Here is a 25,466-nt window from a genome sequence, read left to right on the forward strand (position 1 = left end):
ATCACCTTTGCCCGTGTACACCGCATAGGACTTAAATCAGACAACACCACGAACAAGCGCCCCCACCCGATAGTAGCAAAGTTCGAACATTTTAAACAAAAAAATACAGCTACAGCGACAAGGAAAGGAGCTCAAAGGAACTAACTTCGGATTGAATGACCAATTCCCAAAAGATTCAACAATGACATAAAGCAGTCATTATAGTAGACAAACTATACATTAATGGACAACTATACAGGAACAAGGACACTACCCACTGGCTCTACTAACTCTCTCACTCAATCATCACACCACAGCAGCCATACACTCATACACACCAACATAAACACACAAGCCAGTGAACTCTAAACAAACCCGAGGGTTACCCTTATTACACAACAAAAAATATTGAATAAGTCTACGCAGTTGTCTCCAAGAAGTCTCAGCACATGTACCCTATGATCCCCCACCTCAAAATGTCTCACCTCCCTTTTCTGTTTTTTTAATGTTATGCTTCCCCTTATATGTTCACCACCTGTTTTATTGTCACCTATTCACACACAGAACTTAACAGAACTTACATTAACAATAACACTGATGCCTACATTAAAATTCCTATCTTGGAACATCCGGGAAGTTGGCTCACAAAAACAAAACAAAAATATTAAACCACATTTCCAAACTAGCAGACATTTGCTTATTGCAAGAAACTCATTTATCCCCATCTGACAAAAACACACTACACTTTAAACATTTTCACCAAGCATTTTCAGCTACATACAATAGTAAACTGTAACGATCCAACCAGGAAGACACGGATCCAATTGTGGAATGCAGTGTGAAGTGAAGTAAGGAGTACTCGTACAGATGAATAACTCCGCAGAGTGTGTGGTGTATGGGTGCTGTAGTGGAGGTCAGGACGGTCCAGGGTCACGCCGGGTAGACAGAGGGCTGACAGGTTACAAGGGTTAGGCTGGGAACGAGGTGTGGGACGAGAGCAGAGGTCAAAACACAGGAGATCAATCACGGAGGTAGAACGCTTGGTAAGTGACATGACGACAATACTTAGCAACCCGGCAGTGAGAGGGGGAAGCTTAAGTATACGTGGATATGGGAGTTAACGAGCAGCAGGTGTATGGATTAATTCGGGTGGTCACGTGCTGTTCTTGACAGTACCTCCCCTCCGACGAGCGGCACTAGCCGCAACCGAACGATTAGACGGGGGGCGACCATGGCGACGGGGAGCATGGAAGTTCGGATGGGCAGCGTGAAACACGTCCCGCGCGGGGACCCAGGCCCTCTCCTTGGGTCCATAACCTTCCCACTCAATGAGGTACTGAAGCCCACCCCGACGCCGACGGGACTCCAGAATATCTTGGATGAGGTAGGCGGGGCACCCGTCGAGCTCCAGCGGTTCAGGCGGTCTGGCAAGCGATGATGTAGTGGACATGGGGCTGTAAAACACTGGCTTAAGCATAGAGACATGAAAGACAGGATGCACATGATACTGAGGGGGCAGCTGTAATTCATATGATACGGTGTTGACTCGACGCAAGACCTTGAAGGGCCCAATGTATTTAGGGCTCAGCTTCTTACAGTACCGCCGCAGGTTTAAGTCACGCGTGGAAAACCATACCCACTGACCAGGATGGTAGACTAGAGAGGGAAGTTGGCGACGGTCAGCGTGGAGTCTCCGAGTGTGTAGCACTCGCAGGGCACGCTCCCAAATCTGTGCACTGTTCCGGAACCAGTCGTCCAACGCCGGAATGTTTGACGAACTATTGTCCCAGGGGAAGAAAGCCGGTTGATACCCATACACACATTGGAAGGGAGTCATTTTGGTGGATGAATGCAATAACGAATTTTGGGCATATTACGCCCAGGGTAAGTATTTACTCCAGCTTGTCTGAGAAACGCAATACTGTCTTAGGAACCTCCCTATCTCCTGATTAACTTGTTCCACCTCACCGTTAGACTGAGGATGGTAGGCGGAGGTAAGACTAACGGCGACTCCGAGCAATTTGCAGAATTTTTTCCACAGCTGCGATGTGAATTGAACGCCTCGATCAGACACTATATCCTTAGGCAACCCGAAGACCTGGAAAATGAAAGAAAAAACTGCTTGGGCGGTTTCCATGGCAGTAGGTAACTTCGGGAACGGAAGCAAGCGACACAAGCGACACATCTTAGAGAATCGGCTACCACTAAGATGACAGTATTACCCTCGGACCTCGGCAGGTCAGTTATGAAGTCCATCGCGGTGTGTGTCCAGGGTCGACGAGGAATAGAGAGCGGTTGCAGTTTCCCCACAGGGAGAGTACGAGGGGTGCGACTCTTCACACAGACAATACAGGCTAGAATGTAATCCCGAACATCCTCCTTCAGAGATGCCCACCAATACAGCCATGACAGCAAATGCACTGTGAGTGTAATTCCTGGGTGACCAGTACCTGCAGTATTGTGTGCTAGCTGTAAGAGACGACTCCTCAATGACACTGAGATGTATTGTTTCCCTGCTGGGCAATCGTCAGGGCTCGGGTCAGTGCGTAGTGCCTCCTCTATTTCACCTTGTAGGCTCCACCGAACGGCGGCCAGGAAACAGGTGCGTGGCAATATGTACTCCGGTTCTTTGTCAGCGGGATCTTTATCATAAATGCGAGAGAGGGCATCAGCATTTGTGTTTTTCGAACAGAAAATCGGAAACGGGAAAAGAACAATGCCCACCGGGCCTGGCGAGGATTGAGTCACATGGCTTCCTAAAGGTACTCTAAATTCTTGTGGTCCGTGTAAACGATGAAGGGATGTTCTGCCCCCTCTAACCAGTGTCTCCACTGTTCTAGGGTGAGTTTTACTGCCAGGAGTTCACGATTTCCTACATCATAATTCCGCTCTGCAGGTTGCAGCTTTTTGGAGTAAAATCCACAAGGGACCGATTTAGGGGGGTTTCCTTGACGCTGAGAGAGGATAGCTCCCACTCCCACCTCGGAGGCGTCAACCTCAACCACGAAAAGAACCAGGGGATCAGGGAGGTGTAGGATGGGTGCTGAGGTGAACGCTCCCTTGAGCAGCGAAAATGCCTGATCTGCATCAGCTGTCCAGTTGGGACGCAGATGCTGCCCACCCCGAAGGAGATTAGTCAGTGGAGTGGCCACGGAACCAAAGCCTCTGATGAAAACCCAGGAACCGCTGCAACTCCTTCCTAGTTTGGGGGCACAGGCCACTGCGTGACGGCTGATACCTTGTCCATGTTCATGGAGATTCCCCCAGGAGACAGAGTACACCCCAGGAAATTCATGGAAGTCCGGTGAAACTCGCACTTTTCTGCCTTGGCGTAGAGGTGATGCTGCCGTAAGCGTGCCAGTACCGCGGCGATGTGCCGGACATGGTCTGCAGCTGACGAGGAATATACAAGAATATCGTCAATGTAAACAATAACGAACTGCCCTATCATGTCTCGGAATATCTCATCCATAAACGCCTGGAAGACAGATGGGCTGTTGGCTAATCCATACGGCATCACAAGATACTCATAGTGACCTCGTGCTGTGACGAAAGCGGTTTTCCACTCGTCCCCCTCACGGATGCGAAATAGATTGTAGGCACTCCCAGGGGCGGACTGGGGAGAAAAAGTGGCCCGGGAGTTCCTGACAGACTGGCCCACTATATATATATATATATATATATATATATATATATATGTGTGTGTGTGTGTGTGTATACTGTATATGAATCTATACATGGCACGTAGTGTATATGACGGCGTTTATTGTCATATGGACAATATTAATTCCAGCAATAATATTACAAAGCCACATAGTGGCTTTTAAATAGTCCACCATAAGACCACCAAACAAGTTGTTTTACGCAAAGTGCATCCTAAAGAACAACCTACAACTCTAACGTGGGTATTTCTTCCTCTTACCTCGTTGTGGTTAGTTTTAATCTAAGAATTTCAATAGCTTTAAAAAAAACTCTGGAGTTAACGAGCAGCAGGTGTATGAACTAATTCGGGTGGTCACGTGCTGTTCCTGACATAAACAAAGAGGAGTCTCCATATTAATAAAAGGTGTATGGAGTATAGGAGTTAACGAGCAGCAGGTGTATGGACTAATTCGGGTGGTCACGTGCTGTTCCTGACATAAACAAAGAGGAGTCTCCATATTAATAATAAAAATCTCTCATTCACTCATAATACAACCATTGCAGACACTGAAGGTCGTTTTATTATTATTAACATAACAATTAACAATCAGCCTCTAACAATATGCAACTTATATGGACCCAATATAGATAATCCTGATTTCTTCCATACCATCTTTACTACCTTAACCACAACTTTTGGCCTACCTATTATTATAGGAGGAGACTTCAACTCTGTTATCAACCCATCTGTTGACAGTAACACCAACAATAACAAGCGCATCTCGCAGTCAACAATTACTGTAAACCAATTCATGGATGATTTTGGTCTTGGCGATGGCTGGCGATTACCACACCCATCAGCAAGAGAAGTCACATTTTACTCACCAGTTCACAAATCTTACAGCCGCATTGATTATTTTCTTATTAGTAATTCACTTCTACCCAACATTACAAACACACAAATACATCCTATTATCATCAGCGATCATGCCCCAGTCACTTTTACACTACTCCTTGACAAACCAAACCCTATGAACAGATGGCGTTTCAACACTTCCCCACTCAATAATTCTCAGTTTAATACCCTTATTAAAAGAGAGTGGGCATCCTTTCTGGAAATAAATAACTCTCCAAATTCATCCCCATCAATTCTCTGGCAAGCAGGAAAAGCTGTACTAAGGTGTAACAATTTCATATTCCTCTTATAAAAAGAAAAAAGAAGCCAAACATGAAACAGAACTAGAACATAAAATAAAACAACTTGAAACATTACATGCAAACAAACCTCAAGACGAATTTGAAAACAAAATAAGAAAATATTAAATGGAATTAAATGAAATTATTAATAAAAAAACATAGTTTAAAGTCCAACAACTTCGTCAAGAACAGTTTCACCATAATAACAATTCAGGTAAATATCTAGCTAATAAAATCAAACAAAATAAAGAATGGTTTACAATAGCCTCCATAAAAAACTCAACAGGGAGGCCAACCCAATCTCCAGAACATATAAACAATATCTTCAGAACCTTTTATACAAATTTATATTCATCAACAAAAGAAAACAAACAAAATTAAATTTACTTTAAGAGGTTGTACAGCCAAATTTTTTAACGAGTGGCAACCTTTTATATCATATTTTACTAATTTAAAGGTTCTACCCAATTGAAGCTGTGCTCTTTTCCTTATTGATTTGTCTACATTGCTTAATTAATTATATAGTGGTTGGTCATGGTGAGTCGAGTTGGGAATGAGGTCGGGGTGGGTGAGTGTGTGTGGGGGGGTGTTTCCTTTATTTTGTTTGGGGGAAAAAAAAGTGGAATATGTAAACTGCATTTTCATTGCTGTAATTTTTTTATATTGTATTATTCCAATAAAAAAATATAATTAAAAATATAAAACAAACAAGAACATATACACTCCTTTCTAGATAATATCCACTTGCCACAACTTAACCAAGCCCAAATGAATTCACTTGAAATACCAATATCAGAAAAAGAACTTTTAACATCCCTCATGATCATGCCCAATTATAAGTCACCTGGGCCAGATGGCTTCCCTGCTGTGTTCTATAAACATTTTTGGACCATACTCAGCCCTTTATTTCAGAGATTAGTCTAAAACAATGCTCAATAATCCCGGACCACACGAACAGTGCTTCAATCTCACTCATTCTGAAACCGAATAAAGACCCAACTCTATCATCTAGCTACCGACCTATAGCTCTCCTAAATGTCGATCTTAAAATTATTACAAAAACCCTTGCACACAGACTTGACAAAATTATCCCATCCATAATTCACCCTGATCAAACCGGATTCATAAAAGACAGACATTCATCAAATCAAATCAAATAATTCATCAAATAATACATGAATGTATTATTCATCAAATAATACTTATCAATCGAATAGACTATTCAATACAACAACAACTAGAAACAATCATCATCAGCTTAGACGCCAAAAAAGCGTTAGACAAAGTAAATTGGTCCTTCCTCATATCCACTTTACAGAAATTTGGATTTGGAGAATTATTCATTGACTGGGTTAAAATTCTTTACACTTCACCAATAGCTACTGTAACTACACTGTAATGAAAAAAGTCGTAAAAAAACGGTAACATGTCCGGCAGCAAAAGTTGCCAAACAGTTACTGTAAAATTACAGTAAAATACCACACATAATTCAACAATGAATTACTTCCCTGTATTTATTCTTTGTAATTTCACAGCCAAATTTGAGTAAAATTACAAATTTTCGTTGTAAGAAAACACAGCTAGAATGTTAAAATAACAGCATAATTAGGTTACTTCATGGTATTATTTAAACGATCTACAAATGAACTTGTCAAAGTACAGAGGTAATCTGTGAATATATGTTCATATCCTATAAACTTACAGTGGATAACTGTTAAATGTTGGTTGATCAACGCACAAACTCTTACAATGTACTGTTTATCAATGAGATTTCAACATTAAAATAATTGGATTCTGCTTTTTAAATACACAAATATAATGTAAAATTATATATTTTTAATCCTATATAAAAGTAGTTTCAAAAGTTGTGTTTAATTTAACATCCAATGGTCCAATAAATATGCTACTCTTTCCTATTAATTTACAGTGCTTGGGATGTATTAACATCTTAGGTTTCTGTTAAAACTACCAATATTACAATACATTTCTGTAAACATAAATATTTTTGTGGTTATTTTGATCATTAAATTCCAGCTTACATGAACATTTTACAATTACCTTTTATTTCAGCAGATAAAAGAATGGTGTACTTACATAAATTAAACATTTAAAACAATGTAAAAACATTAACCAAAACAATAAAAGCAATAATAAAAGCTCAGCCATAATACATACTTTCAATCTCTTTATTTTGACAGTTGAACTTCAACAATCATGACAACTGAACTGTGTGACGGTGGGGTCGTAGCGAAGGATGAGACACGGATCCCCCTGGCTTGACAGACGTCACTTTTATTTTAGCGCTTAACGCGCACGAAAAACACAGATATAGCGCAATAGCGCACGTAGAACACTCAGCATACACTCACAACGTGTAGACTTAGACAACGACGAGCACAGGACACATTAAATAGACAAACCACATTAGCCCCACATGATCACAAGACGATTCACAGGTGAGACTTATTAATCACACGACAAAACCCTAACCACGGATTTGGTTTGCATTATTTTTAAGGAGGCTGCCGGTCTAATTAATTTACATTTCAACACTTTAACATTGTTGGATATCCTGATATCGATGTGAAACACAATAAATTAAGATTCAAATACAGAAATGTAATGTCTCTCTGAACAGCAGCATGTTAATTTGTTTTGTTTTTTACTGTGTAATGAATCCAGAATAATTCCAAATATTTTGCAGGTTTATTCAACAATAGATGAAATCTAAAATTAGATAAAACGTGTACAAGTAATAATAGTGCAAACATTTTGTGCAAGGCTGTGTTCTCTCAACATTTAGTAATTGTCACGTTGAGGACCCCGGCCCCTCCCGTTTGGGCGTGTGTATTCGTAGTCCACGTGCCTTGTCTGCGTCAGTGGAACTCTGTGGTGATGGCTAGGTCGTGTGAATAATGTGTCTCACCTGTGAATAGTCTCGTAATCACATGGGGCTAATGTGGTTTGTATATTTAATGTGTCCTGTGCTCGTCGTTGTCTATGGTTTACACGTCGTTGTGATTGAGTCCATGTTCTTCGTGCACTTTATTCGTAAATAAAGTACCGTGACGTCAGTAGACAAGGATTCCCGTGTCTCGTCCTTCGTCCAGCCCCGAGCGTCACAGAACGACGAGCTGTCCGAGACACCAACAAAATGCCAGGCTACAAGGGCAAGCAGAAGAAAGGCAAGAAAGCCCAGTAATCGGCATCACCACTCTTCTTCTTCTCCCCCACGCCGCAAAGCTCCGCCGACTCGGACGCAGCTCATGGAGGACCCCGAATGCTCCTACCTGCTCTGCGCGGCTCGGGAGACCACTATTCCCGAGCTGAAAGAGGAGTACCACCGGACTGCGGTCCGAGTGTGGCGAGAGCTGCACCCCGCACCTTCCCGGGAAAGCTCGCCCATAAGAGTGAGCGTCCCGGAGTTCTACCAGGCATCGCCACCAGAGGGCGAGCTTGGAGAAGAGAAGGACCCACCGACGCAGGAAAAGCTGGAGCAGGATCCCGTCTGCGTGTTCCAGCTGGCCGCGGCTCGGAGGATGCAGGACCCCGAGTTGGCGAAGGAGCTCCGCGAAGGGGTGGTGCGGATTTGGCGTGAGCGCCAGCGACGCCCCCCTCCAGCACGCGCCCTTTCGCCTCTGAGGGTGGACTCCTGCGTCTTCGGTGCTACGGACAGGCATGAAAATCTGTCACCTTTCGGCGAAATTCGCCGTTTTGAAGTTGAAAAGGGTGACATACGTGAAATGTGTAGATCCGATGAGTTTTTTGTTTTTGTTTTTTTGGGGGGGGGGGGGTCGGGAGATTATATGCATATATTTTAATTATCACATTGACTTAATAAGCAAACAGAGTACTTCCGAAATCGGCAATTTCAATGACACAGTGGCCAGCAGTTTCCGCCCAGAACCATCATAGAGGCCAAATAGCGTTTCAATCATACGAACGTTCTTCATTCATGTTATTCATTTACTGCTAAGCGGGACGAGAAGCAGGACCTAGTGCTACACCGCGGACAAGTCAGAAGAGCGAACATTTACCACTACATTTACCAGATCGTACATTTACTACTACATTTACTAGATCGTACATTTACCACTACATTTACCAGATCGTACATTTACCACTACATTTACCAGATCGTACATTTCCCAGTGGATTTAATTGGGTTATTAATGGTTTCAATCGTTTTCATATTTTGCGGTAAAACAAAGTTACTGCCGTTCGCTACAGCGTTGAATACTGTCAGAGCCACAAGCTCTTGTGATAAATAGGTAGATAGATAGAACTCTATTCGCGTCAACCCCGTGTAGTTAACGGTGACATAAAATAAGAAACGAGATTTTTTTTTCTAGTGTCTGTAGTAACTAACTGGTGAATCCAGGGACGTGTGAGGATAACATTCGCGCCAGGGCTGAAAAGGTTGAAGATGAAGTTGTAAACGCTTGTCGTTTGAGTCTACCCTGTGCTTTAGCCCATGTTAGAAAATAAAAACACGTGAACCCTGATATTTTTACACTCATTTTCACTGCTGATCTATTTATTGGTTCATTAAGACGTAATGGTTTTGACTGAGCCATCTGGAATGGCGAAAGCGGCCTCTCGCGTTTAAGGATCTGGCTTCATACATTGAATCCATTGACAAGACAGTCAAAAAAATTTTTTTAATGGATTTTACTATATTTTATGGAGCCCGTAAGGTGACATCATGTAAAAAAAATAATAACGCGTGGGAACGAGATACTAATGTTGCCTTTCACACGCGGCAACAAAGTTTATTTTTTCACAGCAAAGCAAGCAGATCCCAGGGATGTTCGCGAACTGACTGCCCAAGGAAGGTAAACCTGGCTTTATATAAAGTAATACTTAATTATCTTGTTCGCACGCGTTAATTATCTCGTTCGCACGTGTTAGTAAGTCGTGGCCACGCGTTATTATATTTTTTACATGATGTCACCTTAAGGGCTCCGTAATATTTGGCATCACCTGTGCTGTATCCCCGTACACCAGCAGCCACACCGCCCCCGTCGCCGTATACCCATGACGTCACATGTCAACGCCCCGTCGCCGTATCCCCATGACGTCACATGCCCCGCCCCCCGGTCTTCTCACCTTTTTAACCCCTGACCCATTTTCATGCCTGTACGGAGTCCACCCCAGAGAGCAAATTCGGGGGAGGGGACTCTGAGGAGGAGTCAGAGGAGGAGGAGGATTACCCTCCCTCCATCTACTCTGCTCCCACTGTGGACTATGTTGGGGAGGGGGAGGAGGAAGAGGAGTACCCTCCTAAATAAATTAATAAAATACAAACAAAAGCTCTCTTTTCTGGTAATAGCACAAACTTTTTATAGCTAGAGCTCAGCATCACAAAAGCAACATAGCCAACATAAAAGCACAAAAACTTGCAGTTTTTTCAAAAAGTTAGGTATACTCTGTAAAATGCTGTTTGTCTGTACAACCTAAAAAAAGACATTAGAAGTATTTATTTAAAGTTGATTAAACACTTGGCCTGGCTGTGCTCATTTTAACTATGTTTATACTTTCGGGACTGACCGTAGCGCGACTCCGCACAACTCGCGTCACATTCTTTGCAATGTTGTCCGTAATCCCAGCCAACATGTCCACATGGGCCCCACATGGGATTTAACTGGGCAGTATGGGTTTTATCTGGGCATGGGCTTAGATAAAGCTTAGTTAGATAAATGGGCTTAGTTGGGTTATAGTTGGGACCCACGTGGCCTGATTTTTAAAACAGCCTAATATTTTAAAAACGGACTTTTAAATACCATTTACAAAACAGACATTTTTACATAGTACACGATTTTATACCTCAGCTCAAGCAAATGATGGTAGAACTGGATATTTCTCTGGCACACAAACAAATAAATTGCATGTTGATATAGTTTAATTTGTGAAGCAGTTATAATAACTAAATTCATTCAAAATATTAACAAAGTTAATGAACCTGCTTCAGATGTATGGAATAAACCATTGCCTCGCCTCCTCTCGTGCGCGTCCGCCCCCAACGAAAGACTAAACGGTCTCCCGCCTGGCCTGACTGAAAGTGAATTTTTATATCCGTTGGAGATATCATTCACTGAGGTAAGAAATTAACTTTTTATCCGGTTTCTCTAATTTGGTTATCAATGTGTAAAAGAACAAATATACAATGAAAGAAAGAAAGAAAAATATCTGAGGATATAATGCCTGACGTTATATTTAATTCAAACCTAGCTATGTTAATTTGCTAGCTTGATAGCTAAAACAACCGTTAGCGTTGAAAGGTAGAACGCAAGCCGTTCATTTGTTATGGCTAAGAGGAATAATCTGTGGGGGGAAATATAGTGTTTAAATGTCTATGTTTACACATTTTCGACGTAACCCACCTAGATTTAGTTAATTAATTTTCCTAGATCAGCTAAGACATAAGTGCAAATTTCGATGTTGCTAGGCTAGCTAACCTAAGATAGTGAGTTAACCTATCTTAGCAAACACTAGAACTAAGTGGTCACCTTGGTTAACTAGCTAGCTAGTTATGTTTAGAGAATGTTTGCTTAACGTTTTGGTAGAAAAGATAATTGTCCTGTTAGTTATTAATTAAGTGATAAACCTTTACAGTTAATAGTAAGTCGTGTCCTGGCATTAAATATACCAAATACAGTGGTACCTCAAGATACGAGCGATCCAAGATACGAGCGATCCAAGATACGAGCACCGAGACGAGCAAAATTTCTGTTCGACACCCGAGTGCACGTTCGAGATACGAGCATGAACCGGTCATCACAGCCATTCGCACGTGTGCTTTGCAACGAGTAACACTACGTACGGTGTATACAGTACAGTATTTCAATACTACAAACGTTTGTTTTGCATTATGGCTCCTGTTGGGAATTTTCTTCTCCGACCCAGACGGGCCCCAACACCGCCCCGATGAACCGACTGGTTTTTGACTGAGTGGTCCAAGCAAAGTCTTGACAACAAAAGTTCTTTTAAAATGATTTATATAGAATATAATTAATGCAATATAATAGAAGTATTCGTGGTACAAACTCTTCAGTGCACTGGTGCTAGTTGCCTAGGAATCTACCTAACCCAAGTGGATCTCAGCAGTGTCCAAGCGAAAAGCCTCTCGTGCTGGGCGATGTCCTTTCTTTCATACTCTCTGTCCATAAGTTTCGAATTGTTAAGTTTCGATAACTCCCCAATCTTGGCTGCTCTCCATGGAAATTCACCTGCTCCTCTTCTCCCAGCCTGTGTGCCTGGTTATCTAAAAACTGCTTGCTACACATCCTGCACTGAATAGGCCCCTTCTGTTCTCCTCAAGGCCACTGAGGCCTCCTTACTCCTGCTTTCCCACAGTCTTCCTGAAAAACACTAAATTGACACATCAAGTTATTAGCCTTTAATTTTCTTTTTTCCAACATTCCCCCTTTTAGACCAAAACATTGGTCTAACTCTAGTCTAATACTAAAATCTATCTAGCCCAGTGCACTTATTAAAAGAAAGACAATCATAAAAATCCCTAAATGTGTATACATTCATAGTGTGACTATGTCAGTTAGTACAACGTCTATGTGTTCTTTTATGTGATTTGTGGGTTCTGGATCACTCCCCAGTCGTGGGCCGAGACCTTTCAGACTATTCGGAGATGCCCCCCTTCATCTCCCACGGTCTCGTGACTTGACGTTGTCCCCGAGACCCAGGTCCCGCCTGGTGGGAGATCACCTCGACCCGTTCTATTAATGTGCCCATGTGTCATGCATATTACTTTTAAGCTAGTGAATCAGCTTTCATGTGTTGTTGGTTGTGCTCTAATGTGTGGTGCGTCTTCATTCTTCATCAGTCACTGACGCTGCCAATACCTACAAAGCAAGCATAATTAATCAAAAACAACAAGTTTTTCACACAGAATCGTCTTCTTCAGATGATATGTCATCATCATCCTCCGCCATCAGTGGCATAGTGTATGGTGGTGGGTTCTTTGCATCCCCCTTCTCAATCGCGGCTGTGATCAACCTTTGGGTGAGAGATCTGATACATGGTATACAACAACATCCACAAATAACAACAATTGCAATAAACACTGCTACTGACATAAACAAGGACATAATTAGTGCCTTCCATTTCCCAAACACCTTCGTGAACCACTCCTCCATGGGGTTACTGATACCTGAGGCCTCCTGCATCTCCTTAGATAAAGCCTTCAGTCCGTCCAGAGCTCTGGTCACCGACCCGTCCGGTGCGGTGTTATTGGGAATGAAGGTACAACAGTTGTCGCCAAACATGAAACATACACCCCCTTTTTCCGCCAGGAGCATATCTAGAGCCATTCTGTTTTGTACGGCCATCAGTGAGGTAGCTCTCAGTTGTTCGCTCAGCCCCTCTATTGCGTCTCTCGTTAGGTTGGTTAATCTCAGCACATTGTAATGGACAAAGTTGATCCTATCTACATTCTTGTTCGGTGTTACTGGAAACAAGGCTGATATAATTGGAATGTTCTCAAAGCCCGTAGCTATTTGATCAACTAGCTTGTATTCATTGGGAACCCCCCGAGGCACTCCTATGGAGTCAATGTATGTTGGTGACCCTATGGACAAATCAAAGGCATCACGCTTCTTTCTCCCTTGGGCTATAGCAGGCTGCGGTGTGATTTCCCTCAGCCCTATCATTGTTATTGGTGTGATTAGTCTTACCATAGCACAGATTGCTTTAGCTCTTCCTGGTATTAATGCCAACAGAGTGTGTCCTCCGCAGTACCACCAGATCCCTGCCCGGGCTACTCTCCCTATCCCCGGGACCTTCGTTGTGGCGTTACACCAGTCAGGTTCTATTTCTCCCACACTCATGATTGCGTCTTTCTCTGTCAAGTTAAAACATTGGTACTGTCCTTTAAGTTTTACTGGCACGAAAGGAGCGTTACCTCCTTCCAAATTTTTGACATATGGAAAAATACTGTCCAGGCTGGAACAATTTGAGGTCGTAATACTTTTCACCTTAGTTAAATTCAACATACACTGATATCCTACTGGATCTGTTTCAGGATTCAGTGGGGCTGGTGAGGTCATTAACGCGGGTCGGGCCGCTGCACAGGCCACACAACCTTCTAACCCATTTTCTCTACTGTTTTGTTCTAGCCATGACAACCACAAATTCGAGCCGCTGTAACCGGTTGCTAATTCTATTAACTGCTGGGACGATAATTTAGTGAAATCTGTGGTTAGAGTGAACTTGTCTGCTGAATCCTCCACCTCTTTTATTTTTGCCTCAGGTTTTGCTGGGCTGAGTGGCTTGGGTTTGGCTAAATAGCTGAGTTTAATTATTCCCCATATGTCACGTCCTGATTGTTCCACCCCCAGGGTGAAGTACAACGGTCTGTTATTACCCCATATCTGCCCATTCCATTTGACAGAAAAAGTTACTGGATTTTGGGACACGTGATAGTCTCGCTGAAACGACACATCGACCCACCATTTGCTCAAAGAGGTCGTGGACGGGTTACCCTTCTTATCTCCTAATGTCGGTTTCCATCTCCCCGAGTACTTTATCACTGACCCCCAACCAGGACACCAGTCTGCACTATAGAAACTCCCCCTTCCATGACAGCCCGCATTAACTTGATTGGTCCAACATATGTACAAATCACATCCTCTGTATGAGGCATTGGCTCCCCCGCAGTCCACTACCTCACATAAGTCAAAAGTCCAGCTCGAGGCTGTACCATCTCTATAACTCAATTCCACACCTCCGTATGTCCGTACACACCGGTCCTTGGACTGTCCTACTGGCCTGGTTCCAGCTCCTCTTGGTTTTCTTACTTTAAAGTCTATTTTCTCTGGTTTGGTCGCGTTTACTAGCGGGTTAGGGCTGTGGATCTCATCGGGCCTCACCTCTTTGCAGGCAGTGTGATTGTCGTCCCACCGACACAAAGTTACGTTCACGTTATTGGATTGTTTCTGATTCCCTACACTAAATATCACCACCGCTCCTATTATCACCGCGGCTAGAAATGTTCCCCCCCATAGCCAAGTCCATGTTCTCAAAGTTAATCTCCCTACTCTAACATATTGTTGGTACTGAGCCTCATCTGGACGTCCGACACGTCCCGACAACATGTCTCTTATTTCCCACAGTTCCATCCTAGGATGGAAGATGGTGCACCACCACCTTGGTACCGGTTGGTTTAAGTAAAGTTTTAATGATCGGTTTCACAGTCCTCCAGTCTAATCCGTCTAGTCCACAACCCAGCTTCGGTATGGCTAGAGTGTTAATGTTCAATGATACTAACAATGTGGCCAGGTGTTGTATGCTTGAAATCAGATCTCCTAATTCTGGCTTCTCCCTGTAGTATCTTTTGGTCACTAAATGGAATATGATGTGTGTCTGTGTGGTTTGTGTGGCACACTTGCCTATGGGCACCTTGGCTATACCTGTAGTGCCAAACGCTTGTCTGATCTGCAGAGCCACTCCAGCTCCCAGGTTCAGGTCCGCGCTCACACAGTGTGCTATAGCCTCACAGTCAGTCTCCAACAGGTCTCCTTCACCTTCCTCCCACCAGTCCTCGGCTGTGATGTATTCTCTGTAAAAAGCTACACTGGGGTCGGTACTCACCACTAACTCCTTCCCTGGGGCTTCTCCTGTCTCCTCCAGGTGTGTCTTGATCTCTCCTGTGGTTCTTGTTGGTTCTTTTGCTGCAACACAGTGTGAAATGTGGTACCAAGTCTTACCTTTGTCTTTCCTCACTTTCACTGAGTGCTCGTTGGCACCTTCGACCTCCCACGGGCCTGTCCACCGTGGCTCGTTCCACTTCCTCTTGTGCACTTTGATCCTTACCCAATCCCCTGGCTTCACCTTCACCTTGGGTGATTCCAGGTCTTCTTTTCCTTTTTCCTGTTGAACAGACTTATTGATTTCACAAAGCAACTTGGTTAATTCTCTCATGTACTCTGACATCTCCTGTTCCTGGATTTCTAAAGCTGGTCCCTCAATCCTCGGTCGAGGGCACCCTGGCATGGGTCGTCCTGTCATGAGCTGGTGTGGTGAGAGATTGTATTCTCCCGTGGGGGTCGCTCTCATGGACATCAACACTAGTGGCAGCGCCTGAACCCAGTCCATGTCTCCTGCTGCGCACACTTTGGCCAGTTTAGTCTTAATGGTCTGGTTGGCTCTTTCCACCAACCCCTGTGACTGTGGGTGGTAGACAGTGCCAAACTTGTGGGTTAGGCCCAGCTTTTGTTCTACTTCTGCCAAGTGTTTGTTATCAAAGTGGGACCCATTGTCACTCCTAATCACTTTTGGTAGGCCGTACCTGGGAATCAACTCATTTTGCAACCATTTTATGACTGATTTTGAATCTTCCTTTTTGGTGGGTATAGCTTCTACCCATTTGGTGAATCTGTCTACCATGACCAACAGGTACCTGTACCCCCTTACCCTGTTGTCTGGCCCCATGTCTGTGTAATCGATCACAATCTCCTCAAATGGCCCCGCGGGCACTGGGTATCCTCCAATTCTCACCCGGTATGGTTTCTTTACATTGTATGACTGACAGATATCACATTCGCTCACGTATTGCTTCACATGGTCTCTGAGGTATGGATGCCACCATAAACATTCTAATTTGGTCACCATGGCCGACACTCCGGAGTGAGTAGGCCCATGTGCTTCGCATAGTATCAATTTCATCTTCTCTAAGGGCAAAACTACTCTCCCTTCTGGACTCCTCCTTTAGTGACTGCAGCTCCCCGGTCTATCCACAATTGCTTCTCATAGACCGTGGCCTGTTCTTGGATCTGTGCCAGGTGGCTCTCTGTCAACTCAGGCATGTTATGAGTTTCCAGCAACAACAAGCTCTGTGGGTTGTACCCTCCAGCAGCTTTGGCTGCTCTGTCAGCAGCTTCATTACCTCTAGAAACAAAACTGTCATTACCCTGATGTCCTCTTACCTTTATCACAGCCACTTCTTTGGGCAACATGATAGCTTCACTCAACTCATGTACTGCTCTCAAATGTTTGATTGGCTGTCCTGTGGCGTTAGTGTACCCATTATCCATCCACCTGACTAGTTCATGGTGGATGACCCCGTGCACGTATGCTGAATCTGTGTAAATGTTCACAATCTGACCTGACGCGTGTTCCAGTGCTCTAGTGAGTGCGACCATTTCTGCCAGCTGAGCTGAAGCTGGTTGTGGAACCACTCCTGATTCCACCTCCTCCCACTCTTCCCCACATGCTTGTACCACAGCGTAAGAGGCCTTCAGTTCGTTACCTTGTCTCCAACAACTCCCATCTGAACAGAGTTCCCATGCTCCTGGTTTAGTAATTCTGACCTTGTGCAGTTCTGGTCTGAGCTGAATGTATCTTTCTGTGGCGTCAGCGCAGTCATGTGGTGTCGCATCTTCGGCTACTTCAATGTTATCAGTCAGATTCACAAGTTTTGACGCAGTGTTGTACGTGATGTGTGGCTGTGTGAGTATGGCTTTTATCTTGTTCTGTCGTGCTCTCGACAAAGAAAAGGCTTGTGAGTTTATGAACGCCATTACTCCGTGATTGGTGCTGACTATTAGTGGGTGACACATTACCAAGTGTGCTGTCTTCTCTATCGCTGTGGTGAGTCCTGCCATGTATGTTGTGCATGGTCCTGTTCCTATCACTGGTTGATCTAATTTGGAACTGTGAAAAAATAAAATGTTCCTTCCTTCACTCTCCCCCTTCTGAAAGAGACAAGCATGAACATGATTGTCTCTTACAGAAACGTTTAAATGAAAAGGTTGTGTGTAGTCTGGTGCTGCTAATTCAGTAGCGCTAGCAAGTGCTTGTTTTAGAGTTATAAAATCCCTCTCTGCCTCAACCGTCCAGTCAAGCTCCACCTTCCCGTTACTCAGATCTTTTGACACTGCGAGTTTTCTGAGGCTGTGAGCTAAATCACTGTAGTTAGGTATGTAGTTGCGGCAGTAGCCTGTCAGGCCTAAAAATGACATCATTTGGGACACTGTAGTGGGCTTTGGAAATGACAGTATTGACTGTCTCTGATTTGGAGTCAGGGTGTGACCTTTGTGTGAGATGTTTCTCCCCAGAAAGGTGACCATCGGCCTGGCCACCTGGAGTTTTGACTTGTTCACTTTGTAACCTAATTCAGCTAACAATGTTAGAATGGTTATGTTGTCTCTAAGGCACTTATCAGGTGAAGTACTAGCTATTAACAAATCGTCCACGAACTGCATTAGTACGGTGTTAGGGTCAATCAAATCATTGTCAGTTAATCTAGACAGATCTTTCAACAGACATTGATTAAAGATGCCTGGTGAGTCTTTGTAGCCTTGAGGTAGCCTGTTGTATGTGTACTGTTGACCTTTAAAGGTAAACGCAAAAATGTCTTTCACATTCTCATCAATTGGTATAGAAAAGAAAGCATTAGCTAAATCTATGCATGAAAAGGTGCAGTGTTCAGTCGTCAGGTTCTGCAAAGATCGATAGGGGTCAGGTACTGGTATGTTCTCAGTTACAGTGACATCATTAATGCGCCTCAAATCATGCACCATACGATACTCATCTTTTCCAGGTTTTTTAACAGGTAGTATGGGCGTGTTCCACGGTGACGTCGTGGGTTTCAGAACTCCAACTTTGATCAAATCTGCAATGGTGTCTGTAATACCTGCCATGGCTTCTGGCTTGATTCGGTACTGTGGCTGATGAACGACTGTTTCTCCTGGCTTTAACCTAATAGGAGCCATGTGGTGTGATGCACATCCTACATCTACCTTTGTCGTGGTCCACAAGTTGGCTGGGACCGTCTCTAGTTGTTCTTTGGCCTGGGGGTGATCCAACAGTGCTCTGCCGTGTGTGGCTGTCAGGGGCTGGTTACAGAAGTACGCCAAGTCACTGGTGTCACATGCGACTCTCCAGTACTTACCATCCGACGTACCCTCTACCCCTGGCAGACAGGTTGGGCGAAACTGTTCCTTCATGGCAGTGGCCAGCATGGGGCCCAGCTCACGAGGTTCGTGTCCAGCCGAGACCAACAGCGAGACATGTGGTAGTGAATCCTGCTGGTCCGGGTTTCTCCAGTACGTCATCTGTTCTCCTGTTAACACAACTAGTGCAGCCACACCTTCAGGTCCAACAATCATTGATTCACAAATTATATTTTGTAATTGACCTTCAATGTTATTCCACAGCTGTCCATAAACCCCATCCTCCCCTCTGATGTAATTAAAAGTGCAGTGTGTGCTGTCTATTGGTGGGGTCATACTCTGAAGTGACAGGAACCATGGTTTCCATAAATTAAACGTGTAAAGCAAATTTTTAGCAGTTGCTTGTTCCTCAGGATGTTGTAATGTGGCCCAGTAAATGTGAGCTGGGCCGTCTGCTGCTTGTTGATTAAGTATTCTGAGGCGCTCATCGTGGTTGGTGACAGAGACAGCTAATTTACCTTCACTCGGTGTGCATTCAATAATAGCTGAAAATTGACACAACAAATCTCTACCTAACAAATTAATTGGGCACTGTTAGACAAGAAATACTGAACGCCCTTTTTAGGATTGGGTAATTTATCTATCATAGTGTGCAAATCTCTGTGTGTCCACGGAGCGTATGTGTGTGCGTAACTGCTCCCTGGTACTGCCATTATCGGATAATGACCACCAGGGGTCGACGTGTTCTTGGCTTTTGATCGCGTGACTACACCGTGCCTGTCATAGTAGGCGGGCACTCTCACCCATTGCTCGGATTCAGTCAGGTTTATACATTCATCTACCACCTCGCTCTCCTCTGAGGAGGGAGTTTTCACTCGTCTGCTCGCCACCCCCTCGTCATTCTCCACTTCCCATTCTAAATTTTCACCAGTCACAATCAATGTATCTCTTCTGTCAGGTGCACCTCTATTTCTCCTTTTATCATCCGCAGCGCATTTCTTTTGCTGTCTCGCACGCTCTTTTTCCAACTTAGCCTCTTCCTGCCTGATGGCTTTCTCCACGTCACAGACCACTTTCTCTGCTCTGTTCAACGTCTGTTCGAACCGGGTGGGGGCACTCAGACTCAAACTCTCATCCATTCGCTGTTCAATTCTTTGCAATGCATTATTTATCTCTGTTTCTCCAGCTTTCTCGCGATCACGGTCTTCGAGCCTCGCTAGTCTACTCTCTATTTTATCCATAGCCACATCACTGACAACCTCCATTACCACTTGTCTCCCCTCATCACATTCACGCTCTCTCACTGATTTTGGACGTGCAGAAGCCCCGTCCACACCAACGTCACTCATTTCACTCACAGACACAGGCGCCATCAGCGCTGCACGCGGACATTGAGGAGCACCGGGTTCACACGCTTTTTCTGCATAGGGAGGGGGCACAGGGAGTTCTGTCTTTTTGGTTTCAACTCGTTCTTTATCATTAATATTTTGACAAATTTTTCGAAATGTTCTCACATACGACAAATAAGTTTCAGCTTCTTCCAGCTGGTTTTTGCGCTTTTGCTTAGTTAGGGCTCCGCTAGCCTCTAATCTTTTTTTCTCTTTATTAACCCGTGTGACCCAATGCTTCTCGATCTGCTCCCAATCAACCTGAGACACACCGCGATCGTCCGGGTCTGGCCACAACCCTTCGGATCGCATCTTCTCAAAACATTTTTTCACATACATCACTGTGTCAGACCTCATTTTCGGCACAGCACGTTTCTCCATAGTATCAACCAAATAATCCTCCAAACCCTTAATATTATCCATGATATAACTCTGATTTTTAAACTACTTCCAAATTACTTTTGCTTCGATTCAGTAAATTTTAAAACTTTTTCGTTGTACTCACTAGCACTTTAATACCCCCGAATTAATTCAGTAAACTTTATCACTTTATCGTCGTGTTCGCAAGCGCTTTAACTCGCCAGCGCGCACCCCAAGGGCAGACAGACACAAGTTAATATCTCCACACTCCAAACAACTTCAGCTCAACACAGCTCGCGCGAGTTTCACTTCCAGCACTTAAATCGTACGTTTACGGAGCGTCATAAACCAAATTATAATTTCATGCATGAAAAAATATATAATAATTTTTGTTTTACACTTTAACCTCTTATGAAATGTTTCTCTTGTGCTTGTGTACACAATGATGAACGTCTTTCTTGGGGGCTCATGCAATTTACTCAGGGGTTCAAATGTCCTCACATAAGAGGCTCATGGATTTATGGGCGTGGGTTTGTAAGTCCCCCAATGAAAGGCTCTCAAGTTTTATTATAGCACGTATGCTCAAACAATTTATACAGGTCTTTATTCAACATAAAACCACACGGTACATGAAAACCAACCCAACACCGCAATTTTGCAAACACGCATACACAGATACAGCTGTAGTTTCACCAATCACGCACGCAATTTCAACAAAACACACGGGGGCCCCCCAAAACCGGCTGAGCGCGTCCTCCGGGATTTCTTTAAATAATCTATTATTCTTGAAATCCCAGGCTACCTACTCATTCATTTAACCGTGACCGAGCGCGTCCTCCACCGTTCTCTTTTTTTTTTATTTAGAACAATAGTTCCCCTTTTTTTTGAACGTGGGCTACCTACTCGTCACCTGAGCGCGTCCTCCACCGTTCTTTTTTTAGAACCAAAGTTCTTTTTAAGAACGTGGGCTACCTGCTCTTTCTCTGGGCACGTCCTCCACCGTTCTCTTTTAGAACCAAGGTTCTTTTTAGAACGTGGGCTGCCTACTTTCTCTGAGCGCGTCCTCCACCGTTCTTTTTTAGAACCGATGGGCTGCCTACTCTTTAACCGTTTACTGCAGTTACAGGGTGTCCTCCTCACGACTTTGAGTCGTAGGGCAATCCTCCTGTCTATATATCGAGTTTGTAACACGTATACAATTTCAATACTAAATTTACAGAGAGTATTTCGCCTCGACCATTTAGTGACTGAACTTTAATTTAGCCTATGACGTAGTAACATCAGCCAATAGGAGAGAATGGCTCCTTACCTTTTTTCAGACCGCGCGGTTTAGTTCAGTCACCTCACGGACGGATTGACCTCCTCTCTTGTCCTAATTGCAGAATTCGACTCCAGCCAAAAACCATCCTCTGCTACCAATTTGTTGGGAATTTTCTTCTCCGACCCAGACGGGCCCCAACACCGCCCCGATGAACCGACTGGTTTTTGACTGAGTGGTCCAAGCAAAGTCTTGACAACAAAAGTTCTTTTAAAATGATTTATATAGAATATAATTAATGCAATATAATAGAAGTATTCGTGGTACAAACTCTTCAGTGCACTGGTGCTAGTTGCCTAGGAATCTACCTAACCCAAGTGGATCTCAGCAGTGTCCAAGCGAAAAGCCTCTCGTGCTGGGCGATGTCCTTTCTTTCATACTCTCTGTCCATAAGTTTCGAATTGTTAAGTTTCGATAACTCCCCAATCCTGGCTGCTCTCCATGGAAATTCACCTGCTCCTCTTCTCCCAGCCTGTGTGCCTGGTTATCTAAAAACTGATTGCTACACATCCTGCACTGAATAGGCCCCTTCTGTTCTCCTCAAGGCCACTGAGGCCTCCTTACTCCTGCTTTCCCACAGTCTTCCTGAAAAACACTAAATTGACACATCAAGTTATTAGCCTTTAATTTTCTTTTTTCCAACACTCCAAAAAAGGCTCTAGTAGTGGAAAGTCCAGTGAGAAGAGAATGATAACTATAGAAACTAAGCAGGAGATTATTCACCTGCATGAGAAAGGCACTCGTGTAGCCGAACTCGCTCATCTGTTCGGCCGGAGTACATGTCTTTTTTTCCACATTTACGCTAGTTTTGTGACTTTTTTAAGGACCGGAACCAATTACAATATTTTACATTGTTAAATTGCTTCCAGAACCGAGCAGTTTGAGATACGAGCACGGGTCTGGAACGGATTAAACTCGTATCTCGAGGTACCACTGTACAAATGACTGCATTTCTAAGGTAGAGCTGTGTAGTATTAATCCCAGTATGAGGGGGAAAAACAAATGATCGTAGTCCTAACCTACCATAGACAATCTTGTGTATAGCAGTAAAGAGTATTGTCTTACGGATAAACAGCTACTAATCATTCTTGTAATGGGTCCAAGTTAGATAGCGGTTTTCTCGTTTTGGTGCTCTGTAAAGTAACATGTGGTGGTTGTTTTTGCCTCAGTTTATTCTATCTGAATTTTAAATTTTGTTTTGTAGGTGCCCTAAAACAAAATGCTTATCTTCAGAATTAACTAAAGATGTTGAGAGAGCTGTCTCAAAGTGGTTTACCAATGCTCGTGACCATGATGGAAACCGTGCACTGAGAGCGCAGAGAGACTTTCAAAAAAGGAACGCAGAACAGATGTAAGTAATCAAAAGTGAGTTACACGTTTGTGATAATGTGACTATGAAGGCATGTGAAAATCAGTCTTTTTTACTTTCCAAAACCCTGACAGCTCCTATATTGGAGTTTTTAAATGTTTTATGTACACCTAACTTGTAAACACATCACTTGGCCTTTGTAAAATCTCCCCCAAGAGGTGATTAAAGTGTTAGACATCAGTGTCTTTGGAAATTTTGAGTAACTGCAGCAGCTCAAATTAGTGAATTGTATAGTATATTTGAAGGAGTACTGGTCAGGATTTTATTATACTGTGCAAACTAGAAGCTGGCAAGAGCCTTCATAGAGTTCTGTACAGTGTATTATGGTCAGGACCCAGGTGGTGCAGAAAATGCATGCCCATTAAACAGGCCTAGTGTGCTAATTCAATAGTACAAACAGGATTTTTATGCTTTACCATGTTTTAGATTCACAGAGAAGGATGTTTATCATTGCTAAAAGTGGTTTAGATAATCTGCAGTGTTACTGTTGTGTGCTTTAATTAATACTGTTGTCTGTCTCTCCCTCCCCTCTTCTCTCTCTCTCTCTCTACAAGATGTGAAACTACACAACTCAGCAACACACAGTAAAGAATTCTAAAGACTCTAAACATATGTTTTATGGACATTTATGGTTAAAATTGTTAATGAGTTGTCGTTTTCAATAAAACATTTTTATTAGGATTGATCAAGCATTTGTCGTCATTTAAATGTAAGTATTATTATAAACAGCTCATCTCTGATTGAAATTACTTATGATAATACAGTCTTTAGTGCTGTGCTCTTATACAACAGTTTTGCAAAGTAAGAAAAGCAACTGAATATTGCATTAGGTATGTACAGCAGAGACCTCACCTGAAGCCCTCCATGACTCCATAGGGACCCACATTGGATGACACAAGTTAGCATTATAGTAATTGTGCTCCAAATGTGTGATGCAAGCTGACATTCTAGTGAGTGATGGGCTGATATTTGGGCCCCCTTTGCATAACCCATATGGGGCCTATAAAGATTTGCCCATGGGCCCCTAATGGGGCTGAAGCGGGTGTCTGCAGTTAACCATAAGGGCCCTACTTGTTGCCCACACTGGCCCCATCATTATCCCACACAAACAAGGGGCCCATGTAGGGCCAGCGAATCATTGCTCATACGGGGCCCACCTGAGGCCCACATTGACCCCAATATTGGCCCACATGGGCTAACACACATGGGGCCCATGTAGGGCCAGTGAATCAATGCTCATACGGAGCCCACCTGAGGCCCACATTGACCCCAATATTGGCCCACATGGGCTAACACACATGGGGCCCATGTGGAGCCGATGGACAAATCTTTGTGGGCCCCAGCTGGGTTGCCCAAAAAGGGCCCATGTGCCAGCCCATTTCAAACCCATGTGGGGCCCGCATGGACATGTTGACTGGGATGATATGTGGTAGTTATAAAGAAACACCCCTCAAAAACGGGAAGGAACATTTACCTGACCAATTTTAATGTTGCTTTGTGTTTCAGGTTTGAAAAGTGCTGGAATTTAGGCTAAAGTACTTGAAAATGCTTGAAATTGAAACTACTTCGTTTCACAACTGTCTGACTAAACAGTTCTCCTGTATTACGTTAACGAGCCTCTTGTAATTCCAGGACGAAACATGAGTGAAGACGTTAAGATTGGGCGTTTTGAAAATAAACAACCATTAAATAATGTGATAAAAAACGCCATGAACAGATTAAAATAAACTGGCTAAAACACGTTTGAAACCAAAACTACTATAACACAACGTGTCAGACAACAACTTGTCGTCAGAATGCTACTCATAATAAAATAATTAAACACTCCCGGCAAAGCAGCGATTTTTGAAAAAAAAAATAAAACTAAGACGTACCTTCAGTTGATATTGAACACTGACACTTGGCGTGAACTGGTGCTTCTGTGCTTCGGTGATTCAGTCGGTCTTGCCTTTACCTGCGATTCCGTGAATAACGGAACGTAATGTCTCCAGGCACCTGGCGCTCAAATTCAAACTAGTGATTCTCGGCATTCATTGGCTGAACAGACCAGGCACCCACGATTCTGTCCAATCACCACACAGAACTGTTTGCTGATCTGGGTGGGTTGAAACGTTCGTAGTGCTAAGTACTTCGTAACCTCGTATGAAACGTACGAGGTTAAGAAGTAGAACGTTTCGGGAAAATCACCCCTGTTTTCTGATGGATGAATGGATGGATAGATCGATCTCCTCTCTCTCTCTCTCTCTCTCACACACACACACACACAATATTTCTCTGACCCCCCTCCGCAAACTTATTGCTATATA

The 25,466-nt window shown here is 43.6% G+C and overlaps 1 long non-coding RNA gene across 1 annotated transcript; it reads left to right on the plus strand.

Annotated features, from left to right (window-relative positions):
• Positions 1-10,838: 10,838 nt before the first annotated feature.
• On the plus strand, positions 10,839-23,750 carry LOC143497969 (uncharacterized). Its single transcript, XR_013125931.1, has 3 exons — positions 10,839-10,917; positions 22,996-23,142; positions 23,715-23,750. It is a non-coding gene; the product is annotated as an uncharacterized LOC143497969 (long non-coding RNA).
• Positions 23,751-25,466: the final 1,716 nt, after the last annotated feature.

Source organism: Brachyhypopomus gauderio, unplaced genomic scaffold (assembly GCF_052324685.1).
Source record: "Brachyhypopomus gauderio isolate BG-103 unplaced genomic scaffold, BGAUD_0.2 sc117, whole genome shotgun sequence".
Lineage (NCBI taxonomy): Eukaryota > Metazoa > Chordata > Actinopteri > Gymnotiformes > Hypopomidae > Brachyhypopomus > Brachyhypopomus gauderio.